Below are 19,539 nucleotides of genomic sequence, written 5' to 3' on the forward strand. Positions count from 1 at the left end.
AGCATGCCTCTGTGTTGCTATACTTTGGCTCAGCATGCCTCTATCGCATGCCTCTGTGTTTCTTCATGTGACTTCACAGTTGGTCTTCCTTTGGTTCCAAGAAAGAGGGAATTCGGAGGCTGGGAATCTAGATCTGTCTAGCAGTCCTTTTTCTCTCTGTTCTGGCCTTGGGATATCTCATGGTTACACGAACTGTAGCCCTTCTGGGGCTTGGGAAGAGGGGCAGGCTGGGGATCAGGACATGGGTAAGAGTGAGTCTGTGTGGTCTGCCTTTGTTGAGGCTGATGGTCAAAGGGCAGGCACTTGTCACAGTTTTGTCCTGGGCTCAGACAGGGTTAGACAATGAGCCCCATACAGTAACTGCTGAGATAAAAGTGCCTCCGGACCCTGAAAGAAAGCCTGTCTCCAGAAGGTATAGTGAAAACAGAATAGGCTGTGGAGTCATCTATTTCTGGCTTCAAATTCCAAGTTAGCCACTCAGTATTGTGTGATCTGGTAGGTCATCACGTATTCCCTCCTTGGGTGGTCTTAACAATTGAATAAGAGCGGTGCCTGACACGTACTCAGCACTTAAGCAATGCTAGTCCTATCTTCCTCGTTTTAGGTTCCACACAGTGGAGAGAGCAGTAGCCTTTAGTTCATTTCCTACTTCTCTTCCCTGGCTCGCTTGTTCCAGTCTCAAATACAAATGCACTCCTACTCGGGCACTGAGACTTCATGCGCCCTTGGCTGTGATCTTACTGCTACCATGTCTCCTCGGGCTCCTTTACTCCGCTCAGGCCTCTGCGCAGACATCATCGTATCAGAGACTCTCCCAGACCAGTGCGTCCAAAGCGGCCTCCCTGTCTTCCATCCCCTCCCTACTCTGTTTTTCTTGAGAGAATTTATTACCCCTGACATCATATTGCCTCTTCCATTAGCACGTAAGTTTCACAGGGGCAGGGATTTTTGTTTGTTTGTTTTTCTCTTTATTCCAAGTGTCTATAACAGTCTTAGGTACATAGCTGGTATTCATAAACATTTGTTGAAAGATCATACACCCAGAACATTGGGAGGGTGAATTCTGCTTGCTGGTGGAGAAGGGTGAGGGGCACAGTTCTCCGCTGCCTGCAGGGACATGTTTGGGCCAGTCGGTCCCAAGCAGAATTTCAACCTTCACCTCTGGTAAGGCATACTCTGTGGCTGGAGGAGACCCTAATGCTCCAGGCTCTCCTGCCCAGATCCCTGGATGCAGGGGCCACCTGGTCTCAAAACTCAAATGCTATCGCAACCCCCCTGCCACCCCAGCACTGGGCTATGCTTTCTATCCTGGGCCTGGGGCATATGGGGTGGTATGGGGCACAGGAAGCCATGACTTCCTGGATCCACCTTTTTACTAAATGGTAATTCACTTGAAGCATCATTGTTATAGAAAACCAACCTCAAATACATCACACAATAGAAAGCACAGTTCCCATCCTTTACAAAAGGGGACACTGAGGACATTGGAGAAGTTTCACTGGCTCTGGAACAGGAGCCAGTGTACCTTGGCTTTGCAGATCTGCCCTTCTGAGCTTTACAGGAAATGTTTAGATGCCCTCTTGGGGTTTGGTGGGTGGAGGTGTTGCACTGGAAACATTTTCTCATCAAAGATTAGCTCCCCTGTCTGTAAGAGCCTTGCTCACAGTGGAAGCTCCATTGCTAGTAGGAAACCAATGCGCCCTAGGAGATGGGCTGGTGGAGGGAACACCTGCTTGGAGTCGGGAGAACTGGGTTCTAGCCCCATCATCTTTTCTGAGTCAGCCACTTCCCTGCTCTGAGCCTCATACCCCTCCACGGCTGGACTCCATCTGTGAGGTTGCCTCTCAGAAGTTTATGGGCATTAAAGTCCCAGGAGAAGACCAGTCCCGGCAGAGCTGCACGCTGGCCAGACAAAGCACAATAGCTCCCTCCTCGCCTTTGTCAGTCCCATAGAGAGAAAGTGGCCAATTCTTTTACCAGAAACACCTGAGTGGTCCCTGACATCATTTGGCATTCATAGCTGGCTCTGAGAAGTGGCGGGGTGTTCCATTTGCTCACACAGGCCTTGGGAACCTGCGGGAACTGGAGGTTGTTCAGGGTTGTTGAGGACAGACGAGGTGGAAGGAGAAGAGCCCAGAGGCTGGAGGGAGCCATGATGCGGGGGCTGGTCAGGTGGGCCAGAGAGCAACTGGGCTTCTCTCCCAGGCCAGAGCAGGCAGTTTCTTTATGGATGTGGTGTGATGTTGCTCACCCCTCAAACTTCTCATCCCATCTATCCTTCATGAACACCACGATGTAAACAGCTTGACTTGGAGCAGCCCCCCCAAGAACTGATCTTATGTGTCCCCCTCTGTGACAGTTTTAAAATGTGGCCTCCAAATTCTTTGACCCTCTTCCCATCAAGAATTGAGATCTGTCTCCCTTTGCCCTGAATCTGGCCTTGTGACTACTTGACAAATGAATACAGTGAAAGAGGTGCTGTGCCAACTTCTGGGCCCAGGCCTTCAGACACTGGCAGCTCTTACTTCCTGTCTCTTGGGACACTCACTCTTGGAACCCAGCCACTGTGCCCAGAAGAAGCCAAAGCAGCTCTTCGGGACGAGAGGCCCGCGTGGAGAGGAGCCCACGGCCCTGGCTGCACTCCCAGCTGACTAGCACCAGTGTGCCAGGCCTGGGGTACTGCTGTCCTGGGCACCCCCAGTCACGTCATCCCATCTTACAGCATGTGGAGCAGAGGTGAGCTGCCCCACCAAGCCCTGCCCAGGCTGCAGATGCATGAATGCCCACTGTCCCATAAGCCGCCACGTCTTGGGGTAGGTTGTTATTTGCAATAGAAAACAGGCCCACCTGTCTCTGGAGAGCAAGCCCTTCAGCCTCCAGATGGTTGCACACATTTTCCTTAAAATAGCACCTGTCCCAGCCATCCTGTAGACTTTTCTTTCTTTGGCAAAAGACTCTCAGCCCATCTTTCTGAATGAAGATGGTGATCAGCAGGAATTTTATTCCTAGAAGCCCACTGGCCACTTTTCTCACTTTATTTCTCCTCACAATCCTTTCCTCCTATTTTCATGTCTTTCCTCTTCCAATGGACACCTTCATCTAAGCCTCAGCTCCTGCATCCTCACCAAGGGACTTCACTGCGTGTCTTCGTAGAATCTCGGAGTGCGCATGTGCACGTGTGTGTGTGTGTGCATAGTGTGTGCAGAGCATAGTGTTGCAAACATTGCAGCTGGTAGTCAAGGAGCTGAAGGTTTCCATTGCTGACATTTTTTGTGGATCAGTTGGAGACCGAGCATTCTTCTTTTAAGATATTTTAAAACTAAAGTCAACCTTTTCGTGTTATACCATTTTAAGTTTTTCAATTTTCTACCATGGACATGAATTACTTTCGCAATGAGGAAAATAAAACTCACTTCCAATACCAACACTCAGAGTTGACCAGAACGCACATCCTGGTGAATTTCCTTCCAGTCTTTTGCCTTTACTCAGACATCTGTTGGGTGTTTGAGATTATCCCGTATTCACTGTATTATGTATTTCAAGAGTCTCTCTCTCAACAAATACTTTCTCAAACCTGATTTTTAATGGCTTTATAGTGTCCTATCAGATATAGTGTTCTTTATAATGTTCTACCATAAATCATTCCTTTAATTCATTTAGCAAAATTTATGCGGTATTTAGATTGCGATATATATGTATGTGTGTATATATATATTCACACATGTATGTGTTAGTGTGTATATATGTGTGTGTGTCACAACTTTGTACGTAAACTTCTAAGTCTTTGAACCTTTATATTCTTGAATGTTTTCACTTTGATTCCTAGAAGTGAAAGTTCCAGGTTAAGCCCTAGAACTTTTGGGAGGTCCTTGATGCACAGTACAAGATGGCAGAAGCCTTCCCTTCTGAAATGTCTGCTTGGCTGCAGGAACCGTCTCTTTACTGCCAGGGCATCTCTTGCCCTTTTATTCCTAGGAAAGAGCCAAGGATTGGGAAGTTCAAGGGAAGAAACAAATCAGGTGAAGATATGGGAGAAAGTATGCCAATGGCAGAAAAGAACTCCTAAACTTAGTTTATAACCTTTGAATGGCTCGGGAGACAGTTTTTGTTTCCTGGTCTAATAAGATGAAGGAAGAGAACCAGCAATAGTCACATGGATTGATGCCTTCCGTATATGACTTCCCTTGATCCTCGCAGGGCTCCTGAGTCATTATTTCTGTTCTTTCGACAAGGAAACTTTGGGCTCTGAGAGGTTAAATAACCTGCCCAGGGTCTGACAGCTGGTAAAGGTGAAACCTGGCTGTGGACTCAGGACTGTCCGGCTCTGGGGCCAGCAAAACACACGCTGGCCTGGCCCTGCATTTCCACTGCAGTGTAGGGGAAGGTGAGTGGGCTCTGTCCCGCCCTTGCTCTTTCTGCCTCCCCGGCCCTGTTTGCTCTTTCTCCATTTGAACAGGAGAAATGAGATGAAGACAAAGGAGCCCTTTTCCAGCTGTCACACAGTGTGGGAGATATACCCCCGAAGTGATTGAACCTTTTTCTTTGTCTGCAAATATCTGAATCTGAGTGAAGCCTCCTATATCCCACGACCCTGCTTGGATGACCTTTGCAACCCCGCTGGGCAGAGGATTGATGGGTTGCCGGGGAGTCCTCTGTGCTGCTCGGACCTGCATTCTTTCAGCACATGTTGTCTAGGAGCATAAGCCCCCAGCATGTGCGATGAGGGGAGGGAGTCTGGCAGATCAAGGAGTATTAATAATGCGGCCACTGACTGCTAGGCCTGTTCTCAGAGCCTGTGACAGGAGCAGTGCAGAGGGCAGCCGAGGGCAGAGGGCTGTGCGTGCCCCTCTGAACCCTGTGTTTAAACCCTGGCATACCACAGGAGGATTGCTCCTTAATCAGAGCTTTGTTCAAACCCTCCCTCTCCTAGCCACTAAATTGCATCTCTTACCCCTTCAGATTTCCTTTGCAAAATTTATCCTTTGGGGAGCAACCCCATATGGACCCCACATGGCTCTATTTAGATGTCTCATTCCATTTGGGTAGCCTCATCTGGAGGTGACATTCAAGCTATTTAAAAACAGTAAGAATGAGTCTAGTCCGAGACCATTCTTAACAGTCAGCTCTGAAGGCAGGAGCTGACTTCCAGAGGCCCTGTGCAGGGGCAAGTGTTAACCCTTTTGTTGCTGGACTCAGGGAGGCCTGAAGGTGCCAGGAGAGAGTGGGTGGCTGAGGGCACTAGTAGGGCTCATGGTAGTGGCTATTTTCCAAGAGATGCAGAAGTTTTTCAATATTTTAATAATTGGTATGGCTGTACCAGTGCATACAGGTTTGGCTGAGGGAAAAAATGGAGACTTGCCCTTGGTTTCTTAGGGTCACTGCAAGTGTGTCTTTCCTGAACGCTCTGTAGACGTGGCGACAGGTTCTTCTTCCTCTGCATGTCCATGCAAAACCTAATACCAGTTTCTGGAGTTATATTCAGGTAACTGCCATGTTCTAGCTCATCAGGGATGAGCCTCATGTGACCCAAAGCCTGTGCCCTGTTCCACAAATGAGGTGTCCTCCGTCTTCACTTCCCTCCATGGCAATATGACAGTGTGGTCAACGACACATTCTCTCTCCACAGTGGGTTTGGCCATTCCTCTCCTTCACAGTGGCAAGACACTGGCCTGAGAGACTAGAGGCTACTCCACCGCCAGCAGCTACAAGGCCTTGGGTGAGAATTTCCCTCTCTGGGCTTTGCTTTCCTTCTCTGCAAAACAAGTGCTCGGAAGAGTCAATCTCTCAACTTCTGCTCAATTTCTCAGTTTCTGAAATGGTTTAATCCAGTGGTTCCCTTCCACTGTCGCAACGATGTTGAGAAGGTTGGCTGGAGAGCCAGGTGGGCTGGCTTCCAATGCCACTTCAGCCACTCTCAAGCTTTGGGCATAACAGTAGGATTCTAGTGAAGGTTAAATAAGTTCACACAGGTAAAGTGTTTAGAACACTTGGTCCTTAGTAAACCCTCAATGAATATTACCTATTTTTGTTGCCTCTGCTTATCTGTAGGTTTTGTGAAGGCTGGAATCTTACCTGTATTAAGTGATATCTAAAGCTGCCATATTCTAATCCCTAGCTGAGTAACCCATGAGCATGTTCCCATCTCTCCTGTATTAGAAGGAACAGAACTAGGCTGGGTGTGGTGGCTCACACCTGTAATCCTAGCACTTTGGAAGGCCAAGGCGGACAGATCACCTGAGGTCAGGCGTTCAAGACCATCTTGGCCAACATGGTGAAACCCCATCTCTACTAAAAATACAAAAATTAGCCAGGTGTGGTGGTAGGCACCCGGAATCCCAGCTACTTGGGAGGCTGAGACAGGAGAATCACTTGAACCTGGGAGACGGAGGTTGCAGTGAGCCAAGATCTTGCCATTGCCCACTCCAGCCTGGGGAACAAGAGTGAAACTCCGTCTCAAAAAAAAAAAAGAAGGAACAGAACTGACATGCACTGAGGTTTCACTCTGTCAGACCCTGTACCAGACATTGAACATGTACCATCTCACTGAATCCTCAAAACAATGGCAAGAGCCAACACGTGTTCTCCCCTTGCTCTACTCCTACGGAAATGGATGGAGGCTCACAAATATGAAAGCCACATGGCTAATAAGTAGTGGATTACAGATTCAGACTCAGGTCTGTAAGGCTCCAAAGCCCATGCCAGGGCGAACAAGATGAATTCCTCTGGAAAGACAATTCATGATCAGCCCAGGCTCTTCCCAGGGTAGAAAGCTGATACCTGCATTTGTGGAAGGAAGCTATGCTGTGGGTCAGCGCAGGGAGCATTTCCCCTGAAGCCTTCTCCCTCGTCTTTGAAGCCAGGCTTAAGGATCTAAACAGCAAAGGGAGATTAAAGAACTTTATTGATGAAGTCCTCTATCCTGGGAAGAAGAAGTTTAAAAAATAAAAATGGAGAATGGAGTTAGCGGTGGGCTGTTGATCAGGGAGAGAACAATCCTTGGCAAATATCTTCTGTTAATAAATTCCATTTTGCCTCTAAAATGTTTGCCAACTATCTAAGCAGGAAAAAAATTTCACATACCAGGTCAAACCATTGCCAAAAGGCCTCTCCAGTCTGCCTGCCCACAGCCCCTGTTTCCATAATCTCCCAGGAGGCAGCCTCCTGTGGACTCCCGTGGTCTTCCGCCTGGAAGACTGACCTTTTTCATGAAGGAGATTCTGGGGGATTTAGGCATGTTCTCTTCCTAGGCCCAGGAGAATGTGTTCTATTGGCCCTGCAGTTCTATATGTGTGCCTATCTTCCCCTTCCCCTTCCCCTTACTTCCCTTCCCCTTCCCCCTCCCCTCCCCTTTCCTTCCCTCCCCTTCCCCTCCTCTTTCTCTCCCCTTCCTCTTCACTCCTCTTTTCTCCACTCTCCTTCCCTACCCTCCCCTCCACTTTCCTCCCCTCCCCTCCCCTCCTCTCCGCTCCTCTCCGCTCCCCTCCGCTCCCCTCCCCTCCCCTCCACTGTCTTCCCTCCATTCCCCTCCCCTTTCCTCCCCTCCCTTCTCTCCATCTCACTGAACCAGGGGGTAGGAAACTTTTCCCATCTCTCTCCTGCTTCCCTCTCAGGTTCGCCTGCCTCTTCTCAGTCAAGAGCAACTCTTTCCTTCTGTCAAATCTGCTTGGTTTTGTTGGGTTGGGAGAAACGAGTTTCTCCAACCTGTAGTTTTCCTGCCCTGTGCCTTCACTCATGAATAAATTCAACACATTTTCTGCAGGGCCTACTGGTGGCTTCCATTTTGAAAAAATGCACCAGGTCTCAATATTAGATTTGGAGATGATTACAGTTTGTGCCAAGGACTTGTTCATTTTTTTAAAAATTGAATTTGCTTAGGGATATGACCTCTTAAAGGTCCTGTGGGTAGATTTACGCCAAAACATACACCATTCAGGGACTCGTGAAGCCATCTGGGGAGTATCTGGATGAAAAGGAAAGGCATTTGTCGACATTGCTCTGCCAAGCTGGAGAGCAAATGTAGGTCTAGTTTAAACCAAAATGAAGCCAGAGAGTTGATTATCTTTTCCCCTAGATGGACCATCGTTCTGTCTCCCGCTCAACTTTTCCCTTCCTGGAACAGAGAGAGGCTGACTTCCACCACGTGGTCATCCAGCTCGACTGGGAGAGTGCATCCAGTACGGCTGCTTGTTTCAGGAAGAAGCGTGCTCGCTCTCCTATGGCTGGACCCTGGGGCAGAGCTACTCTTATTTTTCCCTCTGGTGTACTTTGGAGACTTTTTGAGAGCCTGATGATTTATCTTAATTTTTTTTTTTTTACTTTTTTCTAATAGAGACAGGGTTTTTTGCTATGTTGCCTGGGCTGATCTCCACCTCCTGGCTCAAGCGAACCTCCCTTCTCTGTCTCAGAAAGTGCTGGAATTCCAGGCATGAGCCACCGTGCCTGGACTGAGCCTGAAGATTTCTTATTCCATGAGGTCATAGAAATTGGAGTCTTTGGGTGGGCAAGACTTCTCTGGGGTCAGAATACCCAGAGCCCAGCCCCTATTCAAGTTAACCTTTCCTTCCTCTTTCTCTTCCTTCAGCAACGGTTTTTAATGCTATGTTCCCTGCATGGTGCTAGATGCCAAGGATGCAATGATAAATGAGAAAGACAGGTTCTTGCCTTAATGGAACATGCTGTCTGGTGAAAGAGATAGATGGAAAGCACCAATATGAGTCGGTTGGTACAGTAGTACAGCAAGCGCAGCAAGAGCCATCTGCAAAGTTTCTGATATCACATGTTTTGTCTTTTGTCATTAAAATCTTCATTTTAGCATAAACTCTTTGAGAGTCAATTCTGACACTTTTATTGGAGTTGGAATGGGGCAGGGCGTGGGAGCCGAGGCTGCCAGGGCCATCTTGCTGCCCCCAGGGAGAACAGATCTGAGGTAGAGCCAAGCAGAGTGAACTGAACTGAGAGATGAGCAGAGAAAAGCAGGGCTCTGGTGAAAGAATGTCACTACATCCTGCCTCTACTCCATTCCTAGAGCTTTCAGTTTACATGCAAGCCAGTATGTCCCCTCTTGTCTTGGATAAATGTGTGTAAACAAACAAGTGAATAAACACGTGTTCATGGATACAGCACAGGCACCTGCTAAGCTGGTTGCCTTGTGTCTGGTTTCCTGATGTCCTAAGAAGCACCAGCTTCCTTAATCCCCTGGGAGACCCTGTGAGAGTGGGAGGTAACGTGATGGTTAACTGCTGAGAATTCTCAGCCTGCCTACAACGGCCTTGAATCAGCAACACATGAGGCTTCCAGATTAGTGAACACTTAGACATGTAGTGGAGTATGAGCCAAAGGTGAAAGAAAAGGAGACAAAGAGGCTGCAGAGAGAGACAAGCAGGAGCTAGACAATGTGAGGGAGGTGGGAGAGGGGTGCTCTTTCTAGATTCCTGTGCGTAAGGCTCTGCAGGGAAGCCTGGGATTCCATGGCACTCAAGCATGTGGGTCACTGCTGGAAATGGGTGCCCCACATCACATAGGCCCTGTGAGCATTAAAATCACAATCTCCATGATGTGGCACCTGCAGAGAAGTATCAAAGGGGTTGAAGCTGTTCAGGCAGGAGAAGGTGAGGAGCCTGAAGCTGTTCTCTGAGTGATGACCTGGCAAGTGAGTGTGAATGCCTGGCTTCCAGTCTAAACCATCAGGGTGGGGCCCAAGTCCTACTCATCTCAGTAACCTTCAGAGGATCTGGCACACAGAAAGAGCTGGAATAAAACGTGTTTTGTAAATAACAAATTGAAAGATTGGGCTACACTTGGGACTCAGGAGCTGGTTCAAACCCTGTTTTGAAGAAGAAAGGTGGATGCTTGGAGAGATAGCAGCCTGCTGGACTCTTCCTTCCACTGGGTAGTGTTGGCAGGGACTGGAGGTTAGTTTCCCTTCCATAGGATGCTCTTGCCATGCTTCACTGTGCTGCAGGTCAGGGACACACCTGCAGGTTAAAGGGGCATGTTTGGAAGGGAAGCATTGTTAGGAGCCTAGTGGCATCCTGGCCTGGCTTCCCTGCCTTCAAGGACCAGCAATGATGAACTCTGTCTTGCAGTGGCTGGGCCCTTTTAATCGCTGTCTGGGCTACAACATTTCCAGATGGTTCTCACATTACAGCTTCTGAATGTCTGCCCTTGCCCTACCCTCACTCCCCCGCATCTCTACCCACCCACCCAGTTAGCTACTGGACAGCAATTCCAGTGTCTCAGTGGGATTCAGTGGGGTGAGAAGGAATGCATTGCTATCCCATACCTCGAACCTTCTCTTGGCAAAAAAAAAGAAAAAAATTCCATCTGCCCCCAAAAGAGTGGGAGAAAAATGACTGCTGGAATAGCGGGATTGGAAGATTCAAAGGCTTCTTGGGATAATTAAAGACTTAGGTTCTAGCCCACACCAAATCATTGATTAGTAGGGGGCTCTTGAGCAGTTCAAATCAATTTATTCATTCATTCAACAAGCACTGGATGATTACTACCTGTCAGGCTCCATGCTATGCATCAAGATGTAAAGGTAAGGTCTTTTAGGCTGACTGATGGTACCATGGATACTGTAACGACCCCCGTGACCTGCACGTACACCTCTGGAGGGTCTTCTGGACCCTTAGAAAACCTGAAGTAGCTGAAAAGTCATAAAAAAAAAGGAAGAACGATCAACCCCTGTGGCACCTAACTAACCTCAGACATTCTTCTATTGTTTCTTATTGTGGCCTCAACTGACAAAGCCATTGGACTTTGTAACCAACCTTGGTCAACATCCTGACTCTAGACCCTGTGACCCCCTCCCAGCTTGCAAACCTGCAACCCCCTCCCAGCTTGCAAAAAAATCACCCTAAGCAGTAACTTCTGTAACTTTCCACTGCCTACCCCAAACCTATAAAACCAACTCCTATCCCTCCGCCCTCTGCTGACTCTCTTTTCAGACTCAGTGTGCCTGCACCCGGGTGAATAAACAGCCATGTTGCTCACACAAAGCTTGTTTGGGGCGGGGGTCTCTTTATTCAGAGCACGTGCTTTAACAGTAAAGCTAACCAAAGAGCATTTTCTATCTTTGCAGACTATATGGGGAGACGGACAGCAGTGAAGACCATTACTTACAGCATAGTGCAATTCATGGTAGTATGGTAATGTAATTAATAGTAGTGGCATATGGGAGGAACCCAGGGTCCATGGAACCCCAGCAGAAGGCCACATTCATGGACTTGCTCCCTCATCTGTACTTTGAGTGTGTGGTGCCATATCGTGAAAGGAAGGTAGGGAGGCTTTGTTGTGCCTGTTGTCCCAGGTTGGGCTCCAAAGCAAACACTGGGCAGTGAGTGGTTCTCAAACCCCAGTACACATTCTAATTAGAACCTGGTAGAGAACTTATTTTAAAAGGTAGATTCCCGGACCTGACCCCAGGAATTCGTATTTATTAGATTCAGGGTAATCTGCATTTTAAAGAAGTACCTTGGGCTGATTCTGATGCAGATGGTCCATAGAGCCCACTTTGATAAGGATTGCCAGTAAAGCCCCCGACAACGCGAAGGTACTACAATTTCCTCAGCTTTAAGTCATTTTCTTTGAGTTAGCAGAAAAAGTGTTCATGATAGAGCCTGGATTTTGGCTTCTTCCCCAAGGTTCAGGCTTCAACTTTTTCTCTGTGCTACAAGCTAAAATAATTATCAGGCTGTCAGTTTGACAGAAAGCACACCTATTCATGAAGTCATTCTTGATTCAGATGTTTGGGGATAAATAGAGTGAAACTACAATATGTAGTCTAAATTGTTTCCTATTAGAAAAACACCCAAATATCCTAATTAAGGCCATAAACAGTTAACAGCATGCATGGGCTCTGAGGTCGTTTTGCCTAAGCTTCCAATCTGAGCTTTTTCCCTTAACAGCCTTATGACCTTGGGCAGTTACTTTACCTCTCTATGCCTCAGTGTCTTTATATGAAACCAAGATTGATGGTAATGGCACTTACCTAAAGGGGTGTGACAGGAGTTAAATGGGTTAAGGCATACAATAAGCACTTAGCATGGCACCTGGTGCTTATAAACAAGAAATACTGTTACTAACAAAGCTGAGTGAACAAAAATTCCCAGGAGCTAGAAATCAAGAGAGAACTGAAAACTAGAAAAGTGACCACATTGGCTGTCTCTTATACTTACCACAGATGAGAGTGGTATTGGTGTTAGCGCTGGTCTTATTTGCACAGAGGCTCAGGATTTAATACTGTTCAGGGGCAGGAAACAAATTCTTGAGCCTGTGGGAGGTGGCATGTTGGCACTGAGATGTCAACCTAAAGCCAGGACCCTGGAAGGGCAACGTCCTTTAAAACATTGCATAAAAAGTCAATCCCTAGCAAGGAAAAATGAGAGGAAAGCATGTTTATCTTGAACTGAGCTTTAGCTCAGGAGGGGAAAATGTCTCCCTTAAGAATTCAGAACTGCTGGCATGAACCTTTCATGTGTTTGGGGTGGAGGGGAAAAATGTCTTAAGAATTCAGCCTTTCATGGGTTTGGGGTTTAAATAAATAGTTCCTGCACAACCTAGAAATCCCTGGGCTAAAAAATAACATAAACTTTGGTATGGGCCAATTATACTCTGTTCAAAGCAAGCAGTTTGATTACACAGGTTTCTCCAGTTTAAAGCCCTGCTGAAGATGAGCTCACAATCTGAAATCATACAATACTGAAAGAAAAAACATAAGCAAAAGTTTGCAGAGCCAACAAACAACAGGATTAGACTTTCAAGAGCCTTTGATTATACGACCATCAGAGGAGATAGTTAAGTATGTTAAAATGATTAACAATATAAAATAAAGTTTAAAAAACATAAATGCATAAAATCAGGCTTTAAAAATAAAACAAATACTAGTTGTTAAATACAGTGAATTCTAAGTTTCTCTTCAAAGAATTGGTATGTCAGTATATTCAATTTCCTTGTCCTTTCTGTTCTCTAAAGTTTAACTTCCTTGTTTTCTTCATCTCCTTGCCCCTAGTTTTAGTAAACAACCTTCCCACCATCTCTAATCAATAGTTCACATCTGTTCCCCTGGTTACCTGTACCTATTCCTCTCTCTGAAACCACATATCCCCCTCGTGGATCCCCCTCCTAACCTACATATTTAGAGTCCTGACTCATCCTAGTCACCTGCTCCGTCCTGAGTCATCCCTGATCATCTGCTCTGTCCTGAGTCATACGGTCACCTGCTCCACCCTGAGTCACTCCTGGTCACCTGCTCTGACCTGGGTCACCTTTAGTCACCTGATCTGTAACCATCTTTCCTGCTGAAACTGCTCACGCTGCCACTCTGGCTTGTACCCCTGCTCTCTTTAAATTAGCCAATCAGAATTAGCTTAGACTCTGCAGTCCAACCCTAGCCAATAAAGGAATGACATAGCAGTAGGGGCTACCTGTGATAAGAACCTCTTCTCCTCCCTTGTTCAGGTGTGCTCTTGCCATTGCTCCATCTGCAAGATGCACCCTCTATAGAAGTGAATTGCCTTGCTGAGAAAATTTATGTTCAAGTGCTATTTCTTTTGCAGCACTGTAAATTTATTTCTAACATACCCTTTCTTGGAAATAAGAAAAATATTCATTAATTTAAAACTCAATGAACAGATTAAATAGTAGATTAGAGATAGTTGAGAAACAATTAGAAAACTTGGAGCTAAATGTGGGAAAGTATTTGGATAGAGATTGGAGATGAAAATTCTGAAAGCAATATTAGGAGACATGGAGAATAAAATGAGAAAGTCTATCACATATTTAAGAGGACTTCCAGGAGAGAAAACAGAGAGAATGGGGTAAGGCAAGGCAATGTTTGAAGAGAAGGTGGCTGAGAACCAATGAAAGATAAGAATGTTTAGATTCAGGCTGGGTGCAGTGGCTCACGTCTGTAATTGCAGCACTATGGGTGTCTATGGTGGGAGCATCGCTTGAATCTAGGAGCTCTAGACTAGCCTGGGCAACAAAGAGAGACCCCATCTCTACAAAAATTTAAAAATTTAGCCAGGCGTGGTGATATGTGCCTGTTGTAGCTACTTGGGATGCTGAGGTGGGAGGATCACTTGAGCTCAGGAGTTGAGGTTGCAGTGAGCTATGATCACACCACTGCCCTCCAGCCTGTGTGATACAATAAGACTCTGTCTCCAAAAAAAAAAAAATAATAATAAGCTTAGATTCAGGAGTCATAATGATGAACCCCAAAATAGATAAATAAAACAAAATGTTCTTTTAGATATACACTTTATAAAAGATACACACTTTATAAATATACACACTCTATATACTTTACAAAAGAAACCAGAGAGAAAAGACTGACATCTACTGCAGTGGAACATGCCCAGGGAGAAGCCATGAAGATCACATCAATGGGAGTGTTCCCAGGTCTGTGACCCAGGCACGGAGCCTGGATAATGAGGGACCTGTGGCCAACTGATTGTGACACAGGTAGGGGCGCAGGCAGAGGCTGAGATCAAGGATGACTTTGAAAACAGATGGAGGATTTGGACTTGGTACAGAAAACTTCAAGGAACTCTCACATTGTTACAAGGATCCAATGAGACAAGATAAACAGGCTTGTTAACTAAAAAGCAAATTTCAAAGGATGATTTTGCAGTGACTATGGTGTAGAAATGAAGCTATTCTGAGACTCTTTGTCTTCAACTTCAAACTGCTATTTTTTTTGTTTGTTCTTTCCCTTCTTAACTTCTCTTTAATAGCACAAAGCGGTTTTGCAACAATCTGAGGTGTTTGAGAAACGTGTTAAATTAGTTTGCACAAATGCTTGCTATTTCACTCCAGATTAGCCATCCTGTGTGCAATGTGGACAGATGTTCTGGAAATGGCATAAGTTATCCCACTTCGTTCACCCCCTCTGTTGCTTGGTCAGGCTGACCCTACTTGGAAAAAACTTCAGATTGGGCCAAACAAGGGTATTCTTTGGGCTGAGAGAATGTCCCTGAAAACTCTAATTTTATATATAGGTTGGTATTGTTATGTATTCTCCATTTTCCTGAGCCGTTGTTGACAAATGGAAAGTTGAAAAACATTTGCCCAAGAAGCCCCAATAAAGAGTCATGCATAGCCTGCCAAGAAATGTGAGTGAATTAGCAAAGGCTGGCCCAGGGAAATGAGGAAAGGGGCTGGGTACCACCCAGTTCACCCCACTGCCCACCCAGAAGCTTTTATCTTCCTGGCCTGTGACATGAGGACACATCTGGCTCAGGGAGCTTCAGAGAGAGCTTGTTCTTCCAATACATTTTTCATTGAGTCATGACTACATGACAGACACTGTACTCAGTGCGCTGGGGACACTACAGTAATCCCAGACAAAGCGCCTGCTCTCTGGAGCTTAGAATCCAGTGCAAGATGCCGATCAGTAATTAGATACAGCTCTGAAAGGATTATGTGGTGGCACTTACAAACATAGCAGCGGGGAGAAGTAATACCTGAGGCTTGCGAAGAATAAAGTAAGAGTTGCTGAGAAAAGGATATTCAAAGATATTCATTGTTCAATTTTTGTGGAGCACCAAAGTGAGAGGTGAGCTATGAGAAATATTGCTGGAAAGTCAGGCAGGAGCCAGACCAGAAGGAACCCTGTAAGCCATGCAGAAGAAGACTTGACCTCGAGGACTTTGGGGGCATTGAAGGGTTTTGTGCAGGAAAGTAACCTGATTAGATTTTTCTTTTTCGAAAGTTCACTCTGGCTACCATCTGGGGATTCCATTAGAGAGAGACGGGAGGCGGGGAAATCCATCATGCGGCTTTTGCAGCAGTTGCCGGCAGAACCAGGTGGGAGTGGTGGAGTGGAAAGTGGGAAACTTAAAGAGGTGCTTCTGCAGGGGAGCTGGTAGGAGTTGATGATTGAATGTGGACTTTGAGAGAGAGTGAGGACTCAGGACCGTGTTCAGGGTCCTGGTTTGAGCATTAGGCAGATGAGAGGAAGAAGTTGTCTCCTCCTATGTCAAGAGAGAGCTGTGACCGTCAGTGGAGCAGAACAGAAAACATTTAAGGAAACTTAAGGCCAGCTTCCCAGCTCTTTAACCTGTGCTGCCTAATGGGTCTGCATTCAGAAGGGCCCAGTGTATGCTTGGCTAGCCTTCTTGAAATCTGGAACAAATTTATCTTTAAACATGTGTTTTGTAAGGGAAGACTGGTAGAACAATGGGGCATGCAGAGGAGGCGTTCACGATGTGTGTGTCCTCCATTCCTTGCTGCTCCATTCGGATAGAACATTTGGGATGCCCCGTGAACACCAAATTCCAGTAGACCTACCATGCATGGTGGCTCAGGGAGACTCAAGCAGGTATAAGATAAGCTTGGTCTGAAAGCTCGTGGCTTTGAGTCTCACTAGACAGAGAGATTCCCTACTCCCGTTCCCTATTAACATGACTGTGACTGAGTAAGTGGGTGCTCCGCACTGTAAGGCTGTCCTTTCCGTTCAAATCAGAACTCGTTTCAAATGCAGAAAGAAGGCAATGGTGATCTAAGAAACAGAAGCACCAAGGAGGCTTCCTTAGTCCTGTCACTTCCCTGTGTCAGCCAACTACTTTTGCTGGAACTGATAACGTGGAAGGAAAGAAAAACACAGGGCAATGTGTAGTTTCTTGTCCTCTGTGTCCTTCCTTACTTCTCATTAAATTGAAGGTAGAATTTGAAATAAAATATGGAATTTTTAAAAACAGAAAAAATAAATGGAAAATAGAGAATGTTGGTAGACTGCCCATTTATCAAACACATTTAAGTCTATGCAGCGTTTCTACTTTTCTGGCAAGAATGAAATACATATGCATGTATGCGCTACAAAATACAAATTGTGTCATTTCAGTTTTTTTTTTTTTTTAATAGACTTGAAAAATAATCTTGCTCTATTGTCCAGGCTGGAGTGCAGTGGTGCAATCATAGCTTACTGAAACCTTGAACTCCTGAGCTCAAGTGAAACTTCTGCCTTGGCCCCCAAGTAGCTAGGACTATATCTGCATAGCACTACCACCTCCAGCCAGACTTTTTTGTTTTGGTAGAGATGGGGTCTTGCTATGTTGCCCAGGCTGGTCTTGAATTCCTGTACTCTTAACAATTCTCCTGCCTTGGCCCCCAAAATGCTGGGATCATAGCACAGCACCCAGCCTTGAGTTAATGTTCTTACATTTGCATTTTATAATATAAACAGTCAAATTTATGCTAATAATTTAGTTTTAATTTTTCTTAGAAGGCCACTTAATGACACTTTTAGCAAATAAAAACACTATGACAGGCCTGGCGTGGTGACTCATGCTTGTGATCCCAGCATTTTGGGAGGCCGAGGCAGGTGGATTACTTGAGGCCAGGAATTCAAGACCAGCCTGGAAAATATGGTGAAACCCTGTCTCTACTGAAAATATAAAAATTAGCTGGGTGTGGTGGTGCACATCTGTAATCCCAGCAACTCAGGAGGCTGAGGCATGAGAATCACTGAACCCAGGAGGCAGAGGTTGCAGTGAGCTGAAATCATGCCACTGATTACCAGCCTGGACAACAGAGCAAGACTGTGTTTCAAAACAAACCAACCAACCTGCTATGACAGTGAAAATGCAAAATGGTACAACCACTTTGGAAGACAGTTTGGTAGTTTCTTACAAAGCTAAACATAATCTTAACACATGACCCAGCAATCACACTCATAGGTTTTTATCTAAATGAGTAGAAAACTTATGTCTACGGAAACCTGTGCTATAAACATGAATGTTTATAGCAGCTTTATTCATCATTGCCAAAATTTAGACGTAACCACAGTGACCTTCATTATCCATTTGTGAATGAGTAAACAAACTGGTATATTCACACAACGGAATGTTATTCAGCGATAAAAAGAAGTGAGCTATCAAAACAATTAAAATACAGGGAAGACCCTTACATGGATATTGCTTAGTGAAAAAAGCCAATCTGAAATCTGTATGATTCCAACTTGATGACATTCTGGAAAAGGCGAAACCATGGAGTAAGTTATAAGATCAGTGGTTTCCAGGAGCATGGGAGGAAAGAGGAGAAAAATGGATAGATGGAGCATGGGAGGTTTTTAGGGCAGTGAAACCATTCTGTAAAATACTGTAATGATGGGTACATGACATTATGTGTTTGTCAAAACCTGCACAATGTACAGCACAAAGAGTGAACCCAGACTCAGAGGACAAGGAACTCTGTATTTTCTGTTCAATGCCGAATGGTACAGCCACTTTGGAAGACAGTGTAAACAATGTAAACTGTGAACTTCAGTTAAAAATAGTGTGTCAATATTGGCTCATTCTTGGTCGTGAATGTACCACACTAATGCAAAGGAGGAGGGGTATATGGGAGCTCTGTGTATTTTCTGCTTAATTTTTCTGTAAAAAATAAAGCCTATTAATTTTTTTTAAAAAGGAAAAAGGAATCTTCGTCACATAGTGTACTGACTTGTGGGAGTGACTAAGAGGCTGATGGTGGCAAAAGTGGCAGCCACTCTAGAGAGTCCTCACGGAGACTCACGGGCCTCTCTTCCTGGGCTTGGGCCCCCTTCTTTGTCAACAAGGAGTGGAGTCTTCCAGGCCTCAACTGCATGCTGGCTTCTCCTTTGGGTGCTCCTCAAACTTCAGGTGGCCTTTGTGAGAACTGGTGCTCATGTGTGCTTTGTCATGAGCAGGGTCTCAGCCCCTCCTCTCTGCCCTACCTTTGCCCATTTCAGAATTTAGGAACCATGATTTCCTTCCAAATCCGTAAAAGATGGGGAGTGCCTGCCATGTTTCCCTGGACAGTAAATAATTGTCAGCACTATCACAAAGGAGACTTTGGTACCATATCTGTCACTTACCGGATGACCTTGACCAAGTTGCTTCAGCTCTCTGGGACTCATTTGACCTAGAGGCAAGTGGGAATGACATGGAGGGAGATAAATTAGGTGATTTTCCAAGAAAAGAATCTTAATATGTAAAAAGATATAGAGGGGGATGCTCTAGTTGAAGGCAGGGAAAGCAGAGAGAGAGAGGTAGCCTGGAGTCTCGACCCACTGATGCCCTTGAGCTCCAGAATTTCTAGAACCCCAGGGTAGCATGGAGCACAGTTTGAAAACTCCTGATCCACTCACCTCATTTTATAAATAGAAGGGCAAAGGACTTGCTCAAGGTCGTACAAGGAGTAGTGGTCAGGATGGAATTAAGACATCTAGTTCCGTGCTCTTTCGCCTCACTGTTTTGCCCCAGTTCTGTTGCGGCCACTCTTTGTTTATTGAGTGGGAAACACCCTCCAAGCCCAAACATGAGCTCTGCCCTCTGGGGATGGAAACAGCAACCCACACACAAATCGTTGCCACAGCCCCTGTGCCCACCCAGGGTGCCAGCAATACGATCCTGACTCTTACAGGTAATGTGCATTTATAACCAGCTATGGGATTCCTCAGGTCCCCAGGCCTCTGAGATCATTCTCTCAGGGATCTGGATGAGCCATTGGCTTAGTGTTTTAAGCAGTTTTAGCGATTGTCCTCTGCACCCACACAGCACTTAGTTATACACG

The 19,539-nt window shown here is 45.8% G+C and overlaps 2 long non-coding RNA genes across 2 annotated transcripts; both read right to left on the reverse strand.

Moving 5' to 3' along the window:
• Window positions 1–5,277: 5,277 nt before the first annotated feature.
• LOC144576707 (uncharacterized) lies at window positions 5,278–7,335 on the reverse strand. The gene is made up of 2 exons (XR_013519093.1): window positions 6,778–7,335; window positions 5,278–5,752 (listed from the first exon to the last, which is right to left on the reverse strand). It is a non-coding gene; the product is annotated as an uncharacterized LOC144576707 (long non-coding RNA).
• Window positions 7,336–9,822: 2,487 nt separating this feature from the next.
• Window positions 9,823–19,312, reverse strand: LOC144576706 (uncharacterized). Its single transcript, XR_013519092.1, has 5 exons — window positions 19,115–19,312; window positions 18,842–18,888; window positions 12,180–12,324; window positions 10,506–10,648; window positions 9,823–9,974 (listed from the first exon to the last, which is right to left on the reverse strand). It is a non-coding gene; the product is annotated as an uncharacterized LOC144576706 (long non-coding RNA).
• Window positions 19,313–19,539: the final 227 nt, after the last annotated feature.

The sequence above is a fragment of the Callithrix jacchus genome, chromosome 6, assembly GCF_049354715.1.
Source record: "Callithrix jacchus isolate 240 chromosome 6, calJac240_pri, whole genome shotgun sequence".
Classification (NCBI taxonomy): Eukaryota; Metazoa; Chordata; class Mammalia; order Primates; family Cebidae; genus Callithrix; species Callithrix jacchus.